This window comes from Eptesicus fuscus, chromosome 8 (genome assembly GCF_027574615.1).
Source record: "Eptesicus fuscus isolate TK198812 chromosome 8, DD_ASM_mEF_20220401, whole genome shotgun sequence".
NCBI classification, from domain to species: Eukaryota; Metazoa; Chordata; class Mammalia; order Chiroptera; family Vespertilionidae; genus Eptesicus; species Eptesicus fuscus.
Genome location: NC_072480.1, coordinates 69167047 through 69188982, shown reverse-complemented (window position 1 = coordinate 69188982; position 21936 = coordinate 69167047).

Below are 21936 nucleotides of genomic sequence, written 5' to 3'. Positions count from 1 at the left end.
TATTCTGGCTGATTAATAATTAGGGCACACCTCAAGTAGGGGTCAGAGGGCACTGACAGCTTCTATTGCAAAAACAAATGGTAATTATGTGGTGATTTAGCCCACTAGCCTTCTCCCTTTTGCTCCTCATTCCTTCCCCTACTTTTCTGTCTCCTGTATCCTCTGGGTAGAGATTCAGAGATGTACGTTATAAGGGATTTTACATTTTGTATAATCATGACACTGTGACCCACTGATTCTGAACAGTGTCAGTAAAGGGTCTGAAGTTTGTCAGGAAGCTTCTCAGAAAGCTCTGTGGGATGTGAATTTGAAGTCACCAGCAACTAATTCAGGAATAAAGTATGTATGACTTTCCACTTATGATTACTGAATTCAGACAGCTAAATCTGCAATCAAGGTTTTAAATTAACTGCCTATCTCCAACCCCCAGATTTTATTCAACTGTCCAGATGTGTCCATTTGATCTAGAGATTCCTCTTCCACTCAGGTACTCCCTTGGGAAGCAGCCAACATCTGTCAAAGATTCCAAATGGACTGTTTTTAACCTTTCATCCTCCTTGCTAAGGCTCAGAAGGGCTTCCACATTTGTGAGGAGGAACCAAATGATAGGATGGTTGGCAGCCTTATCACTCCAGGTGTTCCTTGAACTTTAAAATTTCTGAGTGATCTAGAGTGTTGCAGCCCTGTGGCAAATAATGTACTCACCCCATCACCTGCCTTTATGTAACCTGTCTTATCACAGACTTTAGTGGGAAGTAGTTGACTCATACACCTTTGAGTCCTTTGGTATTCACAATGACTCACTGTTGCCTTCCAGAAGATCTGAGCTTCAATGATCTCAAAGTCAGTTGTGGCTCACGGACAGCAGCATGCCCATTTTATTCTTGCCCATTCTTATCCTGGCCCCTAGGTGATGTCTTCAGCCCTTGGAGTGACCCAGCCTAAGAACTCTGCCATGTACCAGAACAAAGCATTAACATCAGTTCCCAGGCATGACTCTCAGCAAGTATCACTTGGCTCAGGGCAGGGTTGAACCAGGTATATGGTTTTCATATATCAGCAAACCATAGAAAGCCTAGAGGTACTGGGAGTGTGGACATCAGGAAAGGGACTTCACCATCTTATTGCTCTCTGAGAGTACAATTGTAAGTCGGAAACAAATTTATTGTAGTGATCTCAACTATCTCTTTAGGAGAGTGCTGATACCGGTTTCCCAGCATCTGGACACCTGGTTGCTGGAGAATTGAGACCAGACAGGATAACAAGCCTGCTGGCAGCCCAGCACTCATGTAGGGATAACCTAGACATGTCTCCAGGGGTAATGCCCAGGAAAATCATGTGTTTTCTCTATAAAGTCATTTAAGTAGAACAGCCTCTTTTTTTATGGCACCTGTTAAAAATATGTTTATCACCCCACCACCAAGCCTTTCAACCTATCTTTTTCTGAACTTATCATTTTTACTTTTAATCTTAGTACTAAGGATGAAATATCTCTAGTTCTACCAGGGGCCAATCACTCCTCTTAGTCTATAGATCCTATCCCATATTGACTTCCAGGAGAATTTTTGTAGAAATTATGCAATTTCTCTCTGCATCTCTAATTTCTTTTTCTCCATCAGATTATTTACATCATTTCACAAAAACCCAATATTTAAAAAGTGAAATAAAGTAAAAAGCTCCTTCACTCCGCATATTTTCCCAATCTTGGATCCAATTCTGTATGCCTTTCCTCAACAAAACTCTTGAAATTCCTGGCTATAGTCAATGTCCCAGTTCCTCTGCCACTGAACAGTCTTTGGCCACTTCACTTCATTGAGACTGTTCTTATTAAGGTCTTCAAACATCTTCACATTGCCAGTTTCATCTGTCTTTGTGCTGTTCTTCAATAATATCTGAGCAACATTCATCAAACAATAATTACACCTTTCTTTCTTCTCCTGGCCTCCCAGACACTGAATTCTCATGCTTTTCCTTCTACCTCTCTTTCATTCTTTTTGCTGATGCCTCTTCTACATTTTCATCTCAAAATGATGGAATTCTCCAAGGTTCTAGTCAGAGTTCTATTCCCTCTTCTAAGTATCTTCTATTGTTAGATATTTTCATTCAGCCCTATTATTTTAAAACAATTATATCTAGTCCCAACTAGTTTATATATCCAATTTAATATTTTCAAATTTATCTCTAACAAACATTTCCAAACTGAAACTCTAGAATTATGCACCCAATTTCCTATTTATACACTGATGCAAATATCTAGTAGTCTTCTCAATTTTAACTTGATAAAAACATCACTTCATTTCCCACATTTCCCATTTTCTTCCTGAGATTGCCACATTTCCGTAAGTCGTAACAACTATTGCTCAATCTAAAAATCAAGACTTTTTCTTTGCTTCTGCTCTTTTGCTTACTCCATGACACTATACATTTCTAGGTTAGGACAGTTGGGATAAAAAAAAGTGTCAATCATCTTACTAACATATATCTCATCATATAATTTCCATTTTTATTATTACTACTTGACTCAAGATGCTTTTCCTACTTTTTCTGGACTATTACAATAAACTCTTATCTGGCTTCTGCTCAGATCTTATCTCTTCTGTGTGTTTTCAATCCAACACCCAAGTGAACTTTGAAAACCACTTCAAAATGTAATATATATTATTACATTCCCATACTTGAAACATTTAGCTAGCTTGTAATCAGTCTTAGAAAAAAATTAAGTTCCTTCACCTTGTTTACTCAGTGGTATAGGCTTTGGCCCTAACTCATACCATTTTCTTCTTTGCTTTCTGAAACATAAAAGTGAAGTTAACTTATAGAGCCAACTCTTTGTACAACTGAATTTTCCGAAACTAGCCAAGTCCCAATGTACATGGGTTAGGAACAGCCCGACTCAATACTTCTCTGGGTATACTATCTCTGGATATAGAGGCCATCGTGTACTCATTTGTCTTTTAGCTGAGAAGACTAATGTAGGCTATATTCAGGCTCACTACCTACCCCTGACCCTACTAGGTGTTCATATTATGTCAGACACCTTCAGACATTACTATGACCTTTTAAAATTTGTGATTTATCTTCATTCATTGAAGCAATCACTCCACACCTCCATAAACCTCCTCAAACAAAGACCTCTGTGTTTCTCTGTCTTCACCCAATAATAGACTCAGCCAGACACTTTAGAAAGTGGGTAAACTAGAGTCTACAATGGGACAACTCAGTACTGGAAAATGATTATCCCTTCAACTCAGATGCAGATTCATACGACATTCAAGGGATCAAACAGATGTAAATGGTTGGTTATGAAGGTTTCCTAATATGTCAGGCATTATTCTCTATTTTATTTACAGTTCTCAGGGATCTACCTAAAACCATCACCCAAGTGCCTGACTCATAATATTCTATCAATAATAGCTATTGTGGTAAAAAATAATATTACTATGTCAACGTTGTGAAGTAAGTATTTTATCTTCCATATTTTGCAGAAAGAAAATGGATACTTAAAGGGTAAGGGAATTTATTTTTGCTTGTAAGTCTGGTAATTAACATATCTAACACAAACTAAGGCATACCGACTTTAGAATTCCAGATGTGATCACATCGGGGTGGCCTTAATTAAAACTCCCCAGGGTTCCTTACCTTGCAAAGATGATTTCCTAATGCACATATCACCTTTTATCTTCCTGTATCTGCGAGATATGCCCCCTGAGCTACCAGCTCCTGAAGATGGGAGCCATTGACTCATTGAAGTTTATTCTTAGTCACTAAAACAGAGCCTGCTGTAGCGTGTGCTCAGTGAGAATTTGCTAAAGCAATAAAGAAAAATTCTGGCTTGTGGCATGCATTTCACTGGAGACCAAAGGAAAAGGAGCTGTGTTAGCTATCACATGGCACGGGGACTGAAAACAGGTACAAGTACATGCTTTTCATTATAAATAATTTCTATAATAAGTAAGCAAACTCATATAACACTTATTATGTTTCAGGAATTGTTCAAAGTTGTCATATGTTAACTCATTATATGCTCTAAATAATCTAGGGGTAGCAACTATTATTATCTTCATTGTATAGCTGCAGAAGCTGAAACAGAGACACCTGAAACAACTTGTCCAAGGCCATGACTCAGAAATGGTAGAGATGTGCATCCTACACAGGCATCAGGGCTGTGGGTCTTTTTCTTATTCAGTTGGTGAGGCTGTCTGTCTCCCTGGAGGTGGAGGTCTTCTGTGAAAGTAGGTAAAGTTATTTCCAGAAATTAGGCAAAAACTAGAACCTATTTGGTTAGAATTTGTGATAGTTAATATCACACGGAATTAGAAATAGTTATTAAAACAGAGAAAGGGGCACATATTTCCCTAATTCTGTTGTGAGCCCAGTGGATTTCCCACCTGGCAAAAATTAAGTCTCTATGAACTTATAACAGATTACATTAGTCTACTCTCCTTGAGGCTCACCATTTCCAAGGAAACCAAACCAAGGCTGATGTTGAAATCTGAAACATGTAACCACATACTGCCTCTTGCTTTTTAAAATAGGTATCAAGAAAGACAGGCTCAATTTAAACCACATTGAGGGATGAGATTTTTGCTGGGGATGCAATTTACATGGTGCCCAGAAAGGAAGCTACTCACCACACATGGACATTTTCTTATCTGTTTTCTATGAAATGATCTTGAGATTTAGAAAACAGCTGTCTTAGAAATGCATTCATATATTCAATAGATATTCATGAATACAATAAAAATGATTTTCATGTAATATTTTATTTAAAATAATTTATTGGATAGAAGATCTCTCAAATTGTGTTTTTATCCATAATAAAATACATATGAGTTTAATAATCACTTAAAAACACACTCCCCCCATGCTAAGGTAAAAATTTTCCATGTGAATATAATGTATTCATAGTGTTGGCAATTATAGATAGAACCTCTGGAATACACCTACACAACAGATGTTATATAATGTTTTGTTTGTTACAAGCATAATTGAGTACACTGCAAAAAGTAAATCGTTTCATAGAAAATAGAAAAATGATAAGGTGCTCCTTAACTGAAAAAGCAGTATGTTTAAAATTATTTATATATTTACCTTTCTAGGTGTAAATTCCTGTTACTATCAGAAGCTATGTTTGCTTTTCTGGTTTCAAATTTTCTTCCTTTTTCTTTCTTTCTTTTTTGTTGTTGTTAATTCTCACCAGAGGGTATTTTTTCCATTGATTTTTAGAGAGTGGTAGAAGGGAGGGTGGAAGGGAAGAGAGTGAGGGAAAGACAGAAACGTGGATGTGTGAGAGACACAGATTGGTTGCCTCTCAGATGTGCCCCAACCAGAGCCAGGAATCTAATCTGCAACTCAGGTATATGCCTTTGACCAGGAATTGAACTTGCCCGTGATCCTTCAGTGCATGGGCCAATGCTCTAACCACTTAGCAACACCAACCATGGCTTTTCTTCCAATTTTGAGCTTATCATCATGGGTCCTGAATAACTGAAATAACAAAAGATACATGGAAAGATTTTTTTTTTTAGTGATGTAAATCAATAAATAATATAACAAGTTTAATCTGACACTAATTTAATTTATGCAAAATTGTTAGTGTTCATAAAAGGATCCTTATTCATTTATACTTAAATTTACTTGATAAATATAATTTGTAACACTTTTATAATCCAAGTTTAGTATTTCAAGGTTTACAAGTAATGAAGAGAAAAAAAAAGTAGAAAGAATATCTTGATCCTTTGTTGCTTATGGACAGGTATTTCGGGGCTGGTTTCCTTCTTACTTTCAGTTTCACAAACACACACACACCCAGAGGAGGACACTGGGACTTGATGCAAACTTCATTTCCATCAAGGTGCCATCTCCCTGAATGGTTAAGGTTAACTCTGACTAACTTTGCTAAAGGTGCTGGAGGAAGGAAAGGAAGAAATTGCATGTTTTAGCAAATGTCAGGAGAACACAAATATTAAAATACCCATTTGATTTTCCAATTTAAAATTCCAAAAAAAGCTTTAGATCAACAGGAATATTGAACATCAAATTTAATTTCACAGTCACATATGCATGTATGTATAATTAAATATAAGATTTAGATAATTTATATATTGATCATCACATATGTATGTTATATGTGATTGCATAACAGAGTACATGTTATTAATTATATTATGACTAGAGGCCCGATGCACGAAATTCATGCAAAGCCTCGGCCCTCGCAGCCACAGAGGCTGCCTCCGGCCCTTGCAGCCCCGGATTTTCCAGAAGGTCGTCTGGACAGTAGTTCCTCTGTTGGCCATCCAGTCTAATTAGCATATTACACTTTTATTATTATCAATTATATGTGATGAATTATATATTTATTTATTTATTTGATTATATATGTGTATAAACCAAAATTTTATCTCTGTATCATAAACCATCAATATAGGCCTATTGACTTTTCATATCATTATATTAAATTCAAGACATTAGACTCTGCACTCACATTTAGATATCTGTGAGTTTGTCAACAATGTGTCCTTTCCACTGCCCTCCATCACACATCTTCTGTGCTTCCATCCAGGTGTGAGACACAGTACTTACTGGGAGCCATGGCTGATTATGTTCCTGGAGATTTTTTCTCATGCCACAAATACTGACCCACACAGCATTAAGACTATTGTCATTTTTATTTGTATTCTATATGTAAATTCAGAAGCTCTATAATGTAAGTAAAATACCATATTTACTGTATTACTTTTTCACGTATATTAAAGTGCTTATTTTTAATGACATCCAACACCTGCAATCATGAGCTCCTTCCCAAGGAAAAAAAAAAATGATAAAAGTGTATTCAATTTTTTTTGTCTCTTTTTCCCAATAACTTCAGGTGACCTCTAGAAGCATTTTGAGCTAGCATTGATTGAGGTTCTTTTAGGCCACATGTCTTCCCCAAACAGTACTTTGTGGTTCAAAATAAAATCATTAAAAAAGTGCCCTGTAATATAAGAGACATTGGTAGGCCTCCATACAAGGTGACTTTCTTTTCTGAGGGATAATTGTGAGAATGTATTACTTTTTATTTCATCATCTTTGATAAAGTCTATGCTGTTCTACATAAAATTCAGTCAAGCGGAAGATCATTTGCAGTCGTATACCTTTAGCAGTTGGCATTCTTCTTGCTGTGAATTGGTTTAATTAGCCACTCTCTAATAGTCCATGCACAAGCATTTACTGATACCCTGTCTGTGCCAGGGCCTGTGCCAGCGTGTGGGATGCAGTGGAAACAAAACAGATGCCGTCCCTGTCCTCCTGCAGCCTGGAACCCAGCAGAAAAAACAAGCACTGAATACATCATTAACATCATTATCTCGATAAATACTTGTGGAAAGAAAAGTGCAGAGGAAATGGGTAAGGTCCTTCTGTGGGAACTTTTATCAGAAAGGTCTCATCTAGCCTAAGGGACTCAGGACACAAGTCTGCATCCTGACTCAGAGCTTTCCAAATTTAAAACCCATAATAGATGGGTGACCTTGGGCAAGCTCCTTAACACTTAGAATCCTTAGTTTTAGGTTCTGTGAAATGATTAGTGTAAAAATGACTGCTATGTAAGCTTGGGGTGAGGACTAATTGAGTACATATTAAATATATATGTCTATTTATTTAAAATTAAATGTTAAACGCATATATGTGTATACATACCTATTAGTATATGTATATAAATATATATTTTTAAAGATCTATTTTATAGAACAGAGCCTAGTAAATGCCTTTTTGTGTTCCACGTAATTATGCTTTTTATTTAGCACCAAAGGAAAAACATATTCAAGCTAAAATATAAATGATGACTGAAATTTAATATGGTAAGGGTGAAGGAAGAGGAAAGAAGAAAGAGAATCCATCAGAGGTAGAAATGGAAGCCAATGTCCAGGCCTTGAGTTAGGAAATAATGAGTGTGGAAGCACTTAAAGAGGTTCAGAGTGCAGATGCTGAGGGACCAAAGGGAACAGGGTTCTTTGATGAGTCAGCTCAAGGCAGATAGTTTTGTTTTTTATAGAAAGAGGAGGGCAAAGTAAACAAATAGCAATAGATAGAAATAAGACCTTAAGGGAAGGAGGAAGAAAATGGAGAAAGAGTGGATTAGGTGGGAGGAGGGATGACAGAGCACACAAAAGAGAGAAAGGGGTTCACTATTGCATTAATGCTTGCCATGTTGTATATGCTCAATAACAGTACTGATTACTGTTATTATTCTTGTTATTATTATTATTATTAACTAGAGGCATGGTGAACGAAAATCCATGCACTGGAGGACGGAGGGGTCCCTCAGCCCAGCCTATGCCCACTCACAGTCTGGGAGTCCAGAGGGGATGTCCTACTGATGGCTTAGACCCGCTCTCTGCAGTGGGAGGGCCTAAGCCACAGTCTGGCCTCCCTATGCAGGAGGCAGCCAGCCGATCTATCAGGGAACAGAGCTTCCCCCATCACCCTGCTGCTACGCTGCCACTGCCAGGCCAATCAGGGGATGGTGCCACCGCCTTCACCCCGCCGCTGCCACTACTGGACTCCCTCTGCAGAAGATGACCAACGGGCTGATCAGGGGATGATGCCGGACCCCCCGCATTGCCCCTCCACTGCCGCTGGTCCCTGCTCCCTCCCATCACCGTTCATTCCCTTCCTCTGTCTGCTGGCACGTGCCTTGTCTGGCCTGGCGCTGCCTGCTTGCCGGCCCCGCCCCTGACAGACTGGTTGTTCTGCCGGTTGGTCAATTTGCATATTATGCTTTTATTAAATAGGATTATATCTGACATAGCTATTCTACCTGGGTGTTTTTATTAATTTATTACTCAATTCTAATATAGAAATTGCATTGGAATGACCATAACAAAATAAGACTTTCCAAGTCATCCCACTGTATAAAGTTCTTTATTAACCTTCTACTACCACCAAACAATCTTAGCTTATTATCCCCAAACACTTTACAATTTGGCTGTTGAAACAGTTCTGATGTCATTACATCATATTTGTCTCTTTATTCCTTGAACTGCATGAATTTCAAATTACTTGCATATATTCAGGCAAAACAGGATTCTTCTAATATTCCTTCCTTTGCACACTCTTTTCCTTGTAACACGTGATTACTTATTATGGTCAGTTCAGTTCAAATCTCATTTCTTTAGCAAAGCTTTTTTTACTACCAAGTAGAGTTACACAAATTTCTCTGTGTCCATTAAATCCACCTTTTAGATAAATGTACTCTTGCACTTGTCATTGAAAATAAAAAAGTATGTGTTTACTTGTCAGTCCTCCATTCTCTCTCTTGATGGTAGTGTGAGCATTTGAAATTCAGCATTAACATTTTTCCTATTATCTTTAAAATATAGATTTATGTGTCCAATAAACATTTGGAATACCTTCAATGGCAATGTATAGATGTTGAGCATTTCTTAGATAATGGGAATAAACTGTGGAACAAGTTAAACAAACCCTCGTCATTTGGGCATCACATTCTAATTGTGCTGTTGCATATAAAGACAAAAATCCTATCTAATAAAAGATTAATATGCAAATTGACTGTAACTCCAAGACACAAGATGGCCGCCCCCATGTGGACACAAGATGGCCACCACAAGATGGCCTGCAGGGGAGGGAAGTTGTGGGCAGTTGGGGTGGACCAGGCCTGCAGGGGCAGGCAGTTGGGGGGTCAGGCCTGCAGGGGAGGACAGTTGGGGGGGAACCCAGACCTGCAGGGGAGGGCAGTTAGGGTGACCAGGCCTGCAGGGGAGGACAGTTAGGGGTGACCAGACTGGCAGGGGAGTGCAGTTAGGGGCAATTGGGCTTGCTGGGGAGCAGTTAGGCATCAATCAGGCTGGCAGGCAGAAGCAGTTAGGGGGTGATCAGGCAGGCAGGCACGTGAGCAGTTGGGAGCCAGCAGTCCTGGATTGTGAAAGGGATGTCTGACCGCCCGTTTAGGCCCGATTCCACGAGCCTGAATGGGCGGTCGGATATCCCTCAAGGGGTCCCAGATTGGAGAGGGTGCAGGCTGGGCTGAGGGACACCCTCCCCCCATGCATGAATTTCGTGCACCGGGCCTCTAGTAATTTATAAATATTTAATCTAATATCAGGCAGTAAGTAAATCAAGTAACTGTGATAAAGTCTTATGGAGCAAAGATTTGCTATATTAAATAGGGTGTTTGCCTGAGGTTGGCTTCCCAAGAAATAGTCATTTACTTGTGGGAAGATTATGGGGGAGTCCCCCAACAAGGGAGTGAATGAAGCAGGATTGGGCAGAGAGATTAAGTTACAATGGCAACAAAGACATTAGTGAATTCGACATGGAGCTCTAGAGCTGTGATGACCATTCAAGGCATTTTATGAACTGAAGCAAGGGATCCAAACTTTTGTTCCCCTACATCTACCAGTCACTTGCCATCCCCAGGGAGTTAGCATAAGCTTGAGAGAGACAACTTCCTTTTCTATGAAAGACTGAACTGACTGCTAACATCAAGTGGTATTCCTAAAAATGCGGGAGTATGTGCTTTGTCTAAAAGGAGAATCTGTTAGGCCAACACAATGTCCTCTGCAGTGTACAAGATTACCTTCTTGAGATCATGCTTGAGCAGGAATTTGAAAAAAATTAAGAAAACAGAAATCCAGGTGAAGAATTTTCCAGGCAGAGAAACATACGTCTTTAAAAGCCTCGAGGAAGAAAGAACACTGTTGAGATGAGGTGTAGAAAGGAAAACATAAAGCTGAAGTTCAGTGAGCAAGACCAGGTGTGGTAGGAAGTATGTGAGTGGGAGAGAGAGATTATATCTTAAAGAATCCCATAGACTATGATATGAAATTAGTATTATACAATTTAAATGTAATGGAAGGCCAGTGAATAATTTCATATGATTTCGATTTTCTAAATGACTACTCTGGCTGCCTTGTAGAAAATTGTCTCAGGAGATGAAGCATGAAATCAGGAATCAAGTTGGTAAACTAAAGCTGTAGTCTGGTTGAGAGATGCAAATCATCTGGATTAAGATCGCAGTTAGGACAGTGGCAAAAGGAGGTCATGGAAGAGTGACATAGTACATGAAGCTTTCTCATGAATTGTATGCAATCTATGAGTGAAAATGAGAAACAAAAGATGACTCCCAGGTTTTTGGTTTGAGCAGCTAGATAAATGGCGTTGCCATGTTTTGTATGGATAAGATAGTTAGGAATAAATTAATTAAGAAATATATTTTAGTGCTTTCAAGTTAATAATAGATTTTTAAGCAGAGGTTTTGAGTAAGTAGTTGCATATACAAGTATTGGACTTGGGGATAAGTTGGAGTCAAAATAATAAATTTGGAAGTCATAGCATATAGAAAGAATGCATAGCCTTGCAAATTGAGGAGATCATCTAGAATTTTTATATAAAAAGAAGAGGGTCTAAATTGAGTTCTTAGAAGCACACAGAAAGAGGTTGATCAACAGGTATAATGGTGCATGGTTGGGTGGGTATTTCTTTATGATAGAGACTGAGCTCAAAAAGTACAAAATGTTTAATATGTTTTTATAAGGGGTGTGTGTATGGAGTAGTAAATTATGATTTTTGCAATTATTGGATGAAGGAAAAATAATAATCAAACAGGTATCTCATGCTAAATAATCTGTATTTTGTTCTGAAGACAGTAGATTGAATGCACTAACATATAATGGCATACGGAAAGAGAGGAGTGGATAGATTTTAGGTAGGTTTATAATTTAGAAAGGAAAAATTTCATTGCTCATGAGATATTCATGGGATAGCTGTGTCTGATTTCCATATTTCTGACTACAATTACTGTGGGAAAGGTTGACTCCATTCATTTATCAATTCATTCATTCAACAAATGTTAATTGAGCTATTATGGATTAGTACTCTTCTAGGTAGTGAGGATATAACAGTGAACAAAACAGACAAAGGTGCTACTGTTCCATTTATGTTCAAGGCAATTAACTTGAATTAAAAAGATATGAATTAAATATATAGGTTAATATAGTAAAGCATAGATGTTAATTATCCATCTATTTTCTTATATTAACCACCTGTAATGGTTATGGAAGGGACAGAGGTGAGTAAAAAAATGATAATTTAAAAAAAGACAGAATAAATAAAGTAGTAGGTAAAAGCTACAATGTTAAAGAAAAATGTGTGTTTTGCTGTGAAGAAGGAAGGTGATGTCTCCCATTTCATCTGCTGGTGAGGATAAGGAAGTATGATGGAAAGGAGCATTTTGAAATTGAGCTCTTTGAGAGACATGATTGATTTACTTAAGTTTCACAAGAGGGAAATGGATCTTATAAGAAACATAGTTTCCAAAATATATTATAATTTCATAAGTATGTATACATAATATTTATAAGGAAAACCATTGTACTCTATAAATAATACTTAATCATAAAGTATTTTGGACATACAGAAAGTAGATGAAATAATATTTTAAAAGTTATTGCAACTGGCATTACACTGTTTTGTTGTCAGTGTTATTATTGTTATGTATACCAATTTTATTTCTTATCCTAACCAACTCAAGTTGGGTGTAAAAAAGTTAAATGGGAGAAAATTTTATGTATGTAACATAAGGGCTAATCAAAACACAGACTGAAGCTAGAATTGTATTTATACTGAGGTAGCTATTAAACCTCTTGAAGTTACATTTATAATTTAGGCCTTACAAAATCTGTACTTGTAATCAAAGATATATGTCTTTCTGTAAAGGAAATTCTGATAGCAAAAAAAAAAAAAAAAAGATAGTCTCCTTTTTCAACCTAATAATTGCTTAAGAGTTGTTCATAAATAATCATGAGGGAATTTAAGTAAAAAAAAATGGACTAAAACATCCAACAACTACAGAGAATTAGTGACATGGCATAAAATTAGTGGGTTTTCACCCCTGAAAGTTAATTTCACATGTACTTGTATGCTAATAGTTTGCTAATTTCCTATCTAATGTATTTTATCACATTTTTTAATTTCAAATCTGTTTTGTGAATTATCAAATCAATCCAAAAATGCTTTTCACTTAGCAGGTACATAACACATGCTAAAGGAAAAGCTGATGAAGCTCTTAAAATAGATTATTCAGTTAGTCTATGAAGTAACATTCCTCCTCCATGGCACCAATAAACCAAAAAAGTTTATATAACTTCAATTACACTCTGCAAACATTAATGACAGAAAAATAACATAGCAAAGATTCCTTGTGTTTGAGGATTTGAATGATGAGGGACATGCATATGTGTAAATACAAATATTACCTGATACTAAATATTGCATTAGATGCATGACACTGTATATATATTTTTATCTGAGGAATCCAAGAGAACCTGTAACATAGATGAAATAAGACTTTCATTAAAACTCTAAATTGGCAGATAAGTAAAGAGATAATTTACACCATATAGATTAGAAAATACACCACATATCAAATTGGAGAAAGTACAAATCGTGAGACTGTGGGAAGGTTTTCAGTAAAACCAATGATGCAGTACAAAAATACTGTAAGACTAAGTTATTAATAGAAAAAAGGAAGTAAAACAATCAGGTTGTCATAAGTTTTTGTTTTGTTTTTCCTCCTGTGAAGAAAGGAGATAACCACAATATAAAGGAGTCTGCAAAGCATTTAAACAAAAGCTACTTGATAATGGATTTTTTTTTCAGAGCTTCATTTCATAAAATGTTGCTCTAATTCAGGGTATCTTGATACAGGAGACAGCTGGAATTGATAATAGCATTTCTCAAGGCTGTCATTAGTTCTGCAATATTAGCTTAAATTAGTATGGAAGAGAATGTAAAGTTCATACAGGTTTTTATTTCAGTTCTTTACAGCATATAAAAGATAAAATGACATATTTCAATAAATTATGGAGGCTTGCTTTCTTCTGAGAAGAGTATTCTAAATTTAAATATATATGTATGTATGTATGTATATATATATATATATATATACATATATGTATATATATATATATATATATATATATACATACATATACATATAATTTAGAAAATCTTATTTACTCAGTATATAGAAATTCACTTAATTCTGTCATATTGTAACTTAATTACAAAATAAATTCCCTCCAAAAACATAAAACATTTTTACTAAATGTTTTACTAAAACAACTATATTTTCACTGGATTATTTATGTAAAATCCATTAAGAAAAGATTTATGCATATTAGAAAACAAAACACGTAATATATGTGCAATCAACAAGAACATTTTGTTGACTGAGATATTAATAGCAGTCTTCATTATCAAGACAATGAATGTCCCACATGGGATTCCACATGATTATGGTTTATTCCAGGCTAAGTCTCCAGTAAGAGGTAATCTCATTCCTTCAAAGCCAACTGTGTAGACTGGAAAGGTAAACAAAAATTATTTGCTTAAATAATATAATTACATCTAACTTTGGGGGACAGGAAGCATTATATTGGTAACAAAAGTAGGAACTATATATAGATGCTTTAAAAAATGCAAATATGACATTAAATTGGCCATAGATATAAAATAAAACCAATAGTATACCTTCAAAAATTGTAATTATATAATCAAGAGTTAAATATGTTTAATTTCCCATTAATTATCATATCATCTCATAGATATCCATACTTTTGCTTAGAATTTTAAAGCTGATTGAATAATTAAGACAATTAATAAATACTATTTTTCACTATTGTTTGTAAATTTTAAATTAATAAATTATGTACATCAATGACCTATTTAACTGCATTTTTAAAATAGTACTTTATAATTGACTAGAGGCCTGATGCACAAAATTCGTGCAAGGGACTCAGCCCTCTCAGCCTTGGCTTCGTCTGGAAGGTCATATGGATGTTTGTTTTGCAGTTTGATCTAATTAGCATATGAGCTCTTTATTATATAAGACTAGAGGTCCAATGCACAAAATTGGAGCAAGAGTAGACCTTCCTTCCCCTGGCTCCAGGCAATGGATTCCCTCTGGCACCCGGGACCCAGGCTTCCCTCGCAGGACCAGCTTTGTCCGGAAGGTATTCCGGAAGGACATATGGCCTAATTAACATATTACACTTTTATTATTAAAGACTAGAGGCCTGGTGCATGAAATTCATGCACTGGGGGGATTGTCCCTCAGCTCAGCCTGCACCTTCTCCAATCTCGGACCCCTTGGGGGATGTCTGACTGCTGGTTTAGGCCCAATACCACATGGATCGTGTCTAAACCAGCAGTCGAACATCCCTCTCAAAATCTGGGACTGCTGACTCCTAACTGCTCACCTGCATGCCTGTCTGATTGCCCCTAACCTCTTCTGCCTGCCAGCCTGATCACCCCCTAACTGCTCCCCTGCCAGCCCAATTTCCCTAAACTGCCCTACCCTGCCGGCCCGATCGCTCCCAAATGCCCTCCTTTGCTGGCCTGATTGCCCCAAACTTCCCTCACCTGCTGGCCTGATCTTGACCCCAAATGCTCTCCCCTGATCTTGTGACGACATGGGGCAGCCATCTTGTGATTACATGAAGGCAAGATGCCACCTAGGCTTTTATTAGTATAGATTATAGTTCTCAAAGTAAACTATCTATATGAAGGTGTGGACTACAACCTCAATATTTTAATATACCGAGTCAGGTTCCACTTGCCAATCATAATGAAAAAATGAAAGTAGATTGTGCTCAAATAAGTGATATAATAATTTCAATATCCATTAGCCTTGTAATGGAAATTGGAAGACTTGGATTATAAGATGCATATGAAAGTGAGCCTGGGATTCAGGGACAGAACTGAATCCTCAAGGGAGGCAGAACTACCAAATTAGGAGTGGTGGCATCTCATAAGTATTGATTGCAGCAACTCTATTTATTTATTTATTTATTTATTTATTTATTTATTTAGTAGATTGCCCCATTATAAGCCCATAGAACTCCTGTATATTAAAGTCAAACAATGAGTTCCTAATCAAGGAACACAAATGCATGAGAGATTGAGCCACTATGACTGAAAATCAGCAAGCACAAATAAACAAATTTAGCTAAATAAAAATTTTAACATCTACCAAAACTGAAACTATTGGAATGGTCAAACACAAAATACATAACAACTAAAGTCAGTAGAGAAAATGGACGAGATGCAATATTTGAAGATATAATAGCTTAAAATATTTCAGTCCTTGTTATGGTGAACACACTATATAATATAGTACAGATGATGCATTATAGAATTCTATACCTTAAACCAATACACTTTTATTAACCAGTGTAACTCTAATAAACTAAAACAAAAACAAAAAACCACATTCCCTTATAATCTCCTAAATTTTGTGACATGCAACTGCGGGGCCAGACAATAACATGACAGTGAACTATTGGGCCAGACAATATCATTACAGGCAGCTACCTGGCTGGTTCATATTGGAACAGAAAGCTACTATCACAATAGGCAGCTACTTGGCAATATCACCACAGGTAGAGGCAGCTTCCAGGTTGGACACAATCATGAAAGGCAGACACTTTGGATAGAGGAAGACAGTACCACAAAAAGCAGCTGCTATCACCAGATATCGGACAGTCATCTATAGGGACATTTCAGTGATGGGTAATAATAGCAAGAGGGTAAATACAATATAGTCTCTAATGGAAAAAAATGAATCTGTACATATGGAAGCACAATGCATCTCAAACTAATAGAAATAAATTTATAGAGGAGGGTGTTTGGGGGCTGAGTGGAGAAGGCAAATGAATTAAGAAATACAAATTGGTAATTACAAAATATCACAGGGATGTAATTGACAGTATAGTCAATAACATTGTACGACTAGTAACTATGTGTGGGACCAGGTAGGTACTTGAAATATCAGGTGGAGGGGCACACTCTGTAAGGTGTGTGGTTTTCTAACTACTATGCTGTCCATCTGAAACTAATATGGAATAATATTGAATGCAAACTGTATTAAAAATAAAATAAATACATTTAAATTTCCTGTAATGCTACTGACTTCATTGGAAACTACTTACTTTAAATCTAAGAGCAAGACAAGGATGCTCTTCTCTGAGCTGTTGTTCAACCAAGTACTAGAACTTCAGTGCAAGAAAAAGAAGAAAAAGTAAAAGCATAAGGTTTTGGAAGAAATAAATAGAGAAAATATAATTAATTACCTTAAAATACAAAAATGCTATTAACAAATTTCTCACAATAATGATAACAGCATAGTATACAGATAAGTTTGACAAAAATCTATTTTTAGCATTTTTGTTTTAAAACTTAACTTAAAAACACATTATTATTATTTTAATGTATATATTTTTTATTAATTTCAAAGAGGAAGGGAAAGGGGGAGAGACATAGAAACATCAATGATGAGAGAGTGATTGGTTGCCTCCTGCATACCCACAATTGGGATCAAGCTCTCAACCTACGCATATGACCTGACTGGGAATTAAACCATGACCTCCTGGTTCATAGGTCAACACTCAACTACTGAGCCACACCTTCTGGGCAAAAATGCATTATTTAATTATTCCCTTTACCACTATAATAAGGAAGTCTAAAAGCAAAATAAATAAAATAAAATAAAACACACACATACTATTAATATTCAACAAGCAACCTGAGAATGTCTTATAAATGATCTATAAAATATATGTAGAGAAAATGATTTAAAACTCTACATTTAAAGCAGGCGTCCTCAAACTACGGCCCGCGGGCCACATGCGGGTGTTTTTGCCGTTTTGTTTTTTTTTACTTCAAAATAAGGTATGTGCGGTGTGCATAGGAATTTGTTCATAGTTTTTTTTTAAACTATAGTCCGGCCCTCCAACGGTCTGAGGGACAGTGAACTGGCCCCCTGTTTAAAAAGTTTGAGGACCCCTGATTTAAAGGAACCAAAATATATGGAGCAAATACCCTCTAATGAATCAAAATCTGGGAGAAGGCATTTGCAACATAGAACATTGACAAGCACTAGAATCCAAAATACATAAATTATTAAGACAATTACCTGGTAGATATTTTGTTAAAAGACATGAACAGATACTTAACAGAAGAAGAAACGTGTCCAATTTTATTAGTAATTATGGAAATGCCCATTCCAATTTATATTTGTAAATTATGAAAACAAGAATGTAGCAATAAGAATTGTTGCATAGGGTATGGATCAATGAGAACTCTCATACATTGCTCTGTTCCATCAGTTTTGGAAAAACAGCTTAGCATTTGCATACCAAACAACCCAGAAATTCTATGCATAGTTATATACAAGAAATTTCTATATATTTGCTTCAGGAATCATGCATAAGCTATTTTAGGCAACATTACTTCATTAGAGAATAAATTGTTTCCTATATATTAATAAACTGGTATATTTTACAAAAGTAAAAATGAATGGAGTATATATAGTATAGTTACTTGTAATATCACAGATAAACATTCGAAATCCTAATTTTAAGGAAAAGGAATGCCCAGAGTACTTTGTACAGTATCAGATCACTTTTATAAAGCTTAGAATTAAATAAAGCTAAAAAAATGTATTTCTTAGCCATGTATACTCATATTTACCAAGTCAAGGAAAAACTAAAAAGAAAGCTTAAAATTTGGGTTAATTTATGAGTTGAAGGCAGGGGATGGGATAAAACAGAAATAGAAAAGTACGTGTGAGCTATTAGTATGCTCAATTTCTTGGATGAAATGATAGATTTACAAATTATTTTTCTTTAAAACTTAAAATATGTAATATACATTATTAGCTTTTGTGTGTGTCATATATTATATATCAACATACAATAAAGAACAGAAATTTAAATGTTCTACACACAAACACTTTCAAAATATTTGTTGGAGACATCCAAGCACGTTTTCACAAATGTTTTGACTAGAGGCAATAACATTTACAACATTTTCTTCCATGAAATTATATAAAATATAGTTTTGGAATTTCCCGTTTGTTTTTATTTTACTTCTCACAACTTTTGCTTTGAGAGATACCAAAGGTATTTTCATGGTATCCTGGGGATAAACTCTGTGTTAGTGAAAATTATACTGGACTACAAAATGGAAAAAGTAGGTTCAAGTGGGACCTGTACAATTAACTCTGAGTAACTTTGGGCAAGTCACTTTAACTTCTTTCAGTTTCTTAATTTGTGAAATTAGCAATGTAATTAAGTACTCTCTGTAGTCCCTTCCAACTCTAAAATTTTATGCAATTTTAACCTTAATTTGTTGTAAACACAAAGTTTAAAATATTGTTGAGCAAATTGGATTGCTTTTGTGTTAAACTACTTACATATTACCAGAAATTATGGTAAAATGGTTTTTGTAATTTACTTGGCACTTCCTCATAAATTTATAAAATGTCTGTTGCATAAGCTAACAAAATATTGATACTTGAAATAAAGAGGCCAGATATCAGGGTAAATTTTTAAATGTTCTGTTCTAGTTTCATTACTTGGTAGAGTGCAGCAATGCCTGAGAGTAAATGAATGCACTAAATAAAATATTTAAAATGTAATGTACTTGCCTGGGATGATAAATTTAAAATTTACATATGAATTGGATTCAGGCCCATTTCTTTGTTTTTCCATTTACAGAAAAGAGGTATTAACAAGATAAAATTGATGTTTTTTTGTGGTGTTTTTTTGTTGTTGTTATTGTTGTTGCTATTTGAAAACTACTTCTTCAGATTTTTTTATATGTAGCTGAAGAAAAAAGAATAATAAGATTTGGAAGGAATATGCTTAAAGGAAATGAAAGGAAATAAAACATCAGATTTCCTAATATTTCTGTCTCTATGTCAAGTAAAATATGTGACTTTATTTCATATAAATTTTGAGATTCAATGAGATCATTTATATCCATTAAAATATTAAGAAAGCTGAGTTTGATTGCTGGTAAGATATCTTAGAATTCACTAAGCAATATGAAAATATAAGCAGATGAATTACCTATTAAATCTAATAATTTCCCTTGGAAACAGATTTTGACAGAGTTCTGACTTTTAAGAGAACCATATTATTACTTTGTGTAACTGTCAAATCTGTGTAAAATCATGAGATAATTCACAATTTTCTTTCAAATTCACCTTTCCCATTAGCTTATATTTATAACTTGTATAATTTTTCATGTTTTTTAAAGTCAAAATATTGCCCATGGGAAAATCTTTGTGTTTAATTTCAATTGCCATATTTTAAAGAAATACTTTTTGATAAATAGGTGTTTTCATTGATAAACCAGATTTACAGAGGAAATGAATAGTGATATTAAGAATATTTTAGTATAGTACCTACTATACATAAATTACTCACAAAAATGTCATTTTCAAAATGGAATTCCTTTTCCCCTCCTCTCCTATGTCTATGGAATCTTCATTTTGACCTATTGTGTTTATAATGGAACATTATATTCTGATATTCTAGGTTTCCATGAGTCATTGCCATTCATCTTTTTCATTTCTTTTTTTTTCTTTTCTTTTTTTTTAAAATATATTTTATTGATTTTCCACAGATAAATCTTGTTTCTTATGTTGCTCAATGTCAGAATGCTTTCAGCTTAATAATGTTACCTATGAATGGATCTTTGAGAGCTAATTATGAGGACACACAATGGTGTTGCCCATATTGGACATGGTTCTCTGTACTCATGTTTTTTGGGTTAGTGACACTAATCAGTCAGTGGTTGTCACACTTTACTTTGTCCCCTCACACAACACACCATTGTAGAGAACATCCCTCATGAGTCCTTAGATTCCTTTACTCTTTGGAGCTTTTAAATAGTTCCTAAATAGATTGAATCAAATTGCTCTTATTTGTGTATGATTAGGTTCTATCCATAAATGTACACATTCAAGTAATTTATATGTTAAAACTAGTATGATCAGTTGAAAATGAAACTAAAAAGTACCTAGTAGCTGTTTTTTTGTAGGACATACATAATTTGTTTTATCACTTTTTACTTATCTTCATAAATATAAGTAACACATTGGTATGACTAAGATGTGCTAAAAATAGAACATTACATTTTATAATGATATACCATTCTTAAACTGATAAAATGAAATATTAATCGTTTATCAGCTGAGCATTAGGTACTTCAGTGACCACTTTCCATAAGACACTTGAGAAAGTTTATATAGCTATCAATATAGAAGTTCCCTGAAAAAATAATCTTGTTAGATAATTTTCATAGGCAATTTTAGTTATTGATATAGAATGAAAAAAATGACATGATTGATGTCCTTATAAAGAATCAAATACAACCTGGCCAGCTTGGCTCAGTGGTTGAGCATTGACCTATGAACCAGGAAGTCATGGTTCCATTCCTGATCAGGGAACATGCCCAGGTTTCAGGCACCATCCCCAGTGTGGGGCATGCAGGAGGCAGCCAATTAATGATACTCTCATTATCATTGATGTTTCTATCTCTCTCTCCCTCTCCCTTCCTCTCTGTATGGTGGGACTTTACAAACTTTCTGTAGACAAATTAGTATATTTAAAAAGATATAATATACAGTGGGTGTGTAAGTGTATGTATGTGTGTGTCCATGCTTCAAATCTGGTCTCCATGTAGAAGTCTGGTCTCCATTTTTAAAACGTATAATTTTTCTAAATATTTGAGATGTTGGATTTTTGTTATAAAATTTTCACTATCATAGTAAATTGATAGCTATAACCACCTTGGAGAAGCATATGATTTTTATTTATTTATTTTAAAAATAATTTTAATATATTTTTTTATTGATTTAAGAGAGAAGGGAGAGGGAGAGAGATGTAGAAACATCAATGATGAGAGAGAATCATCAATCAGCTGCCTCCTGCATGCCCCCTACTGGGGATAGGGCTTGAATCAAACCAGACCTCCGGGTTCATGGGTTGATACTCAACCACTGAGGAACAATGGCTGGGCATAGAAGCATAATTTTTAATGGGCAATCTTAGCTAGAGACCAGTTAGCACTGAGGCAAATGAGAAG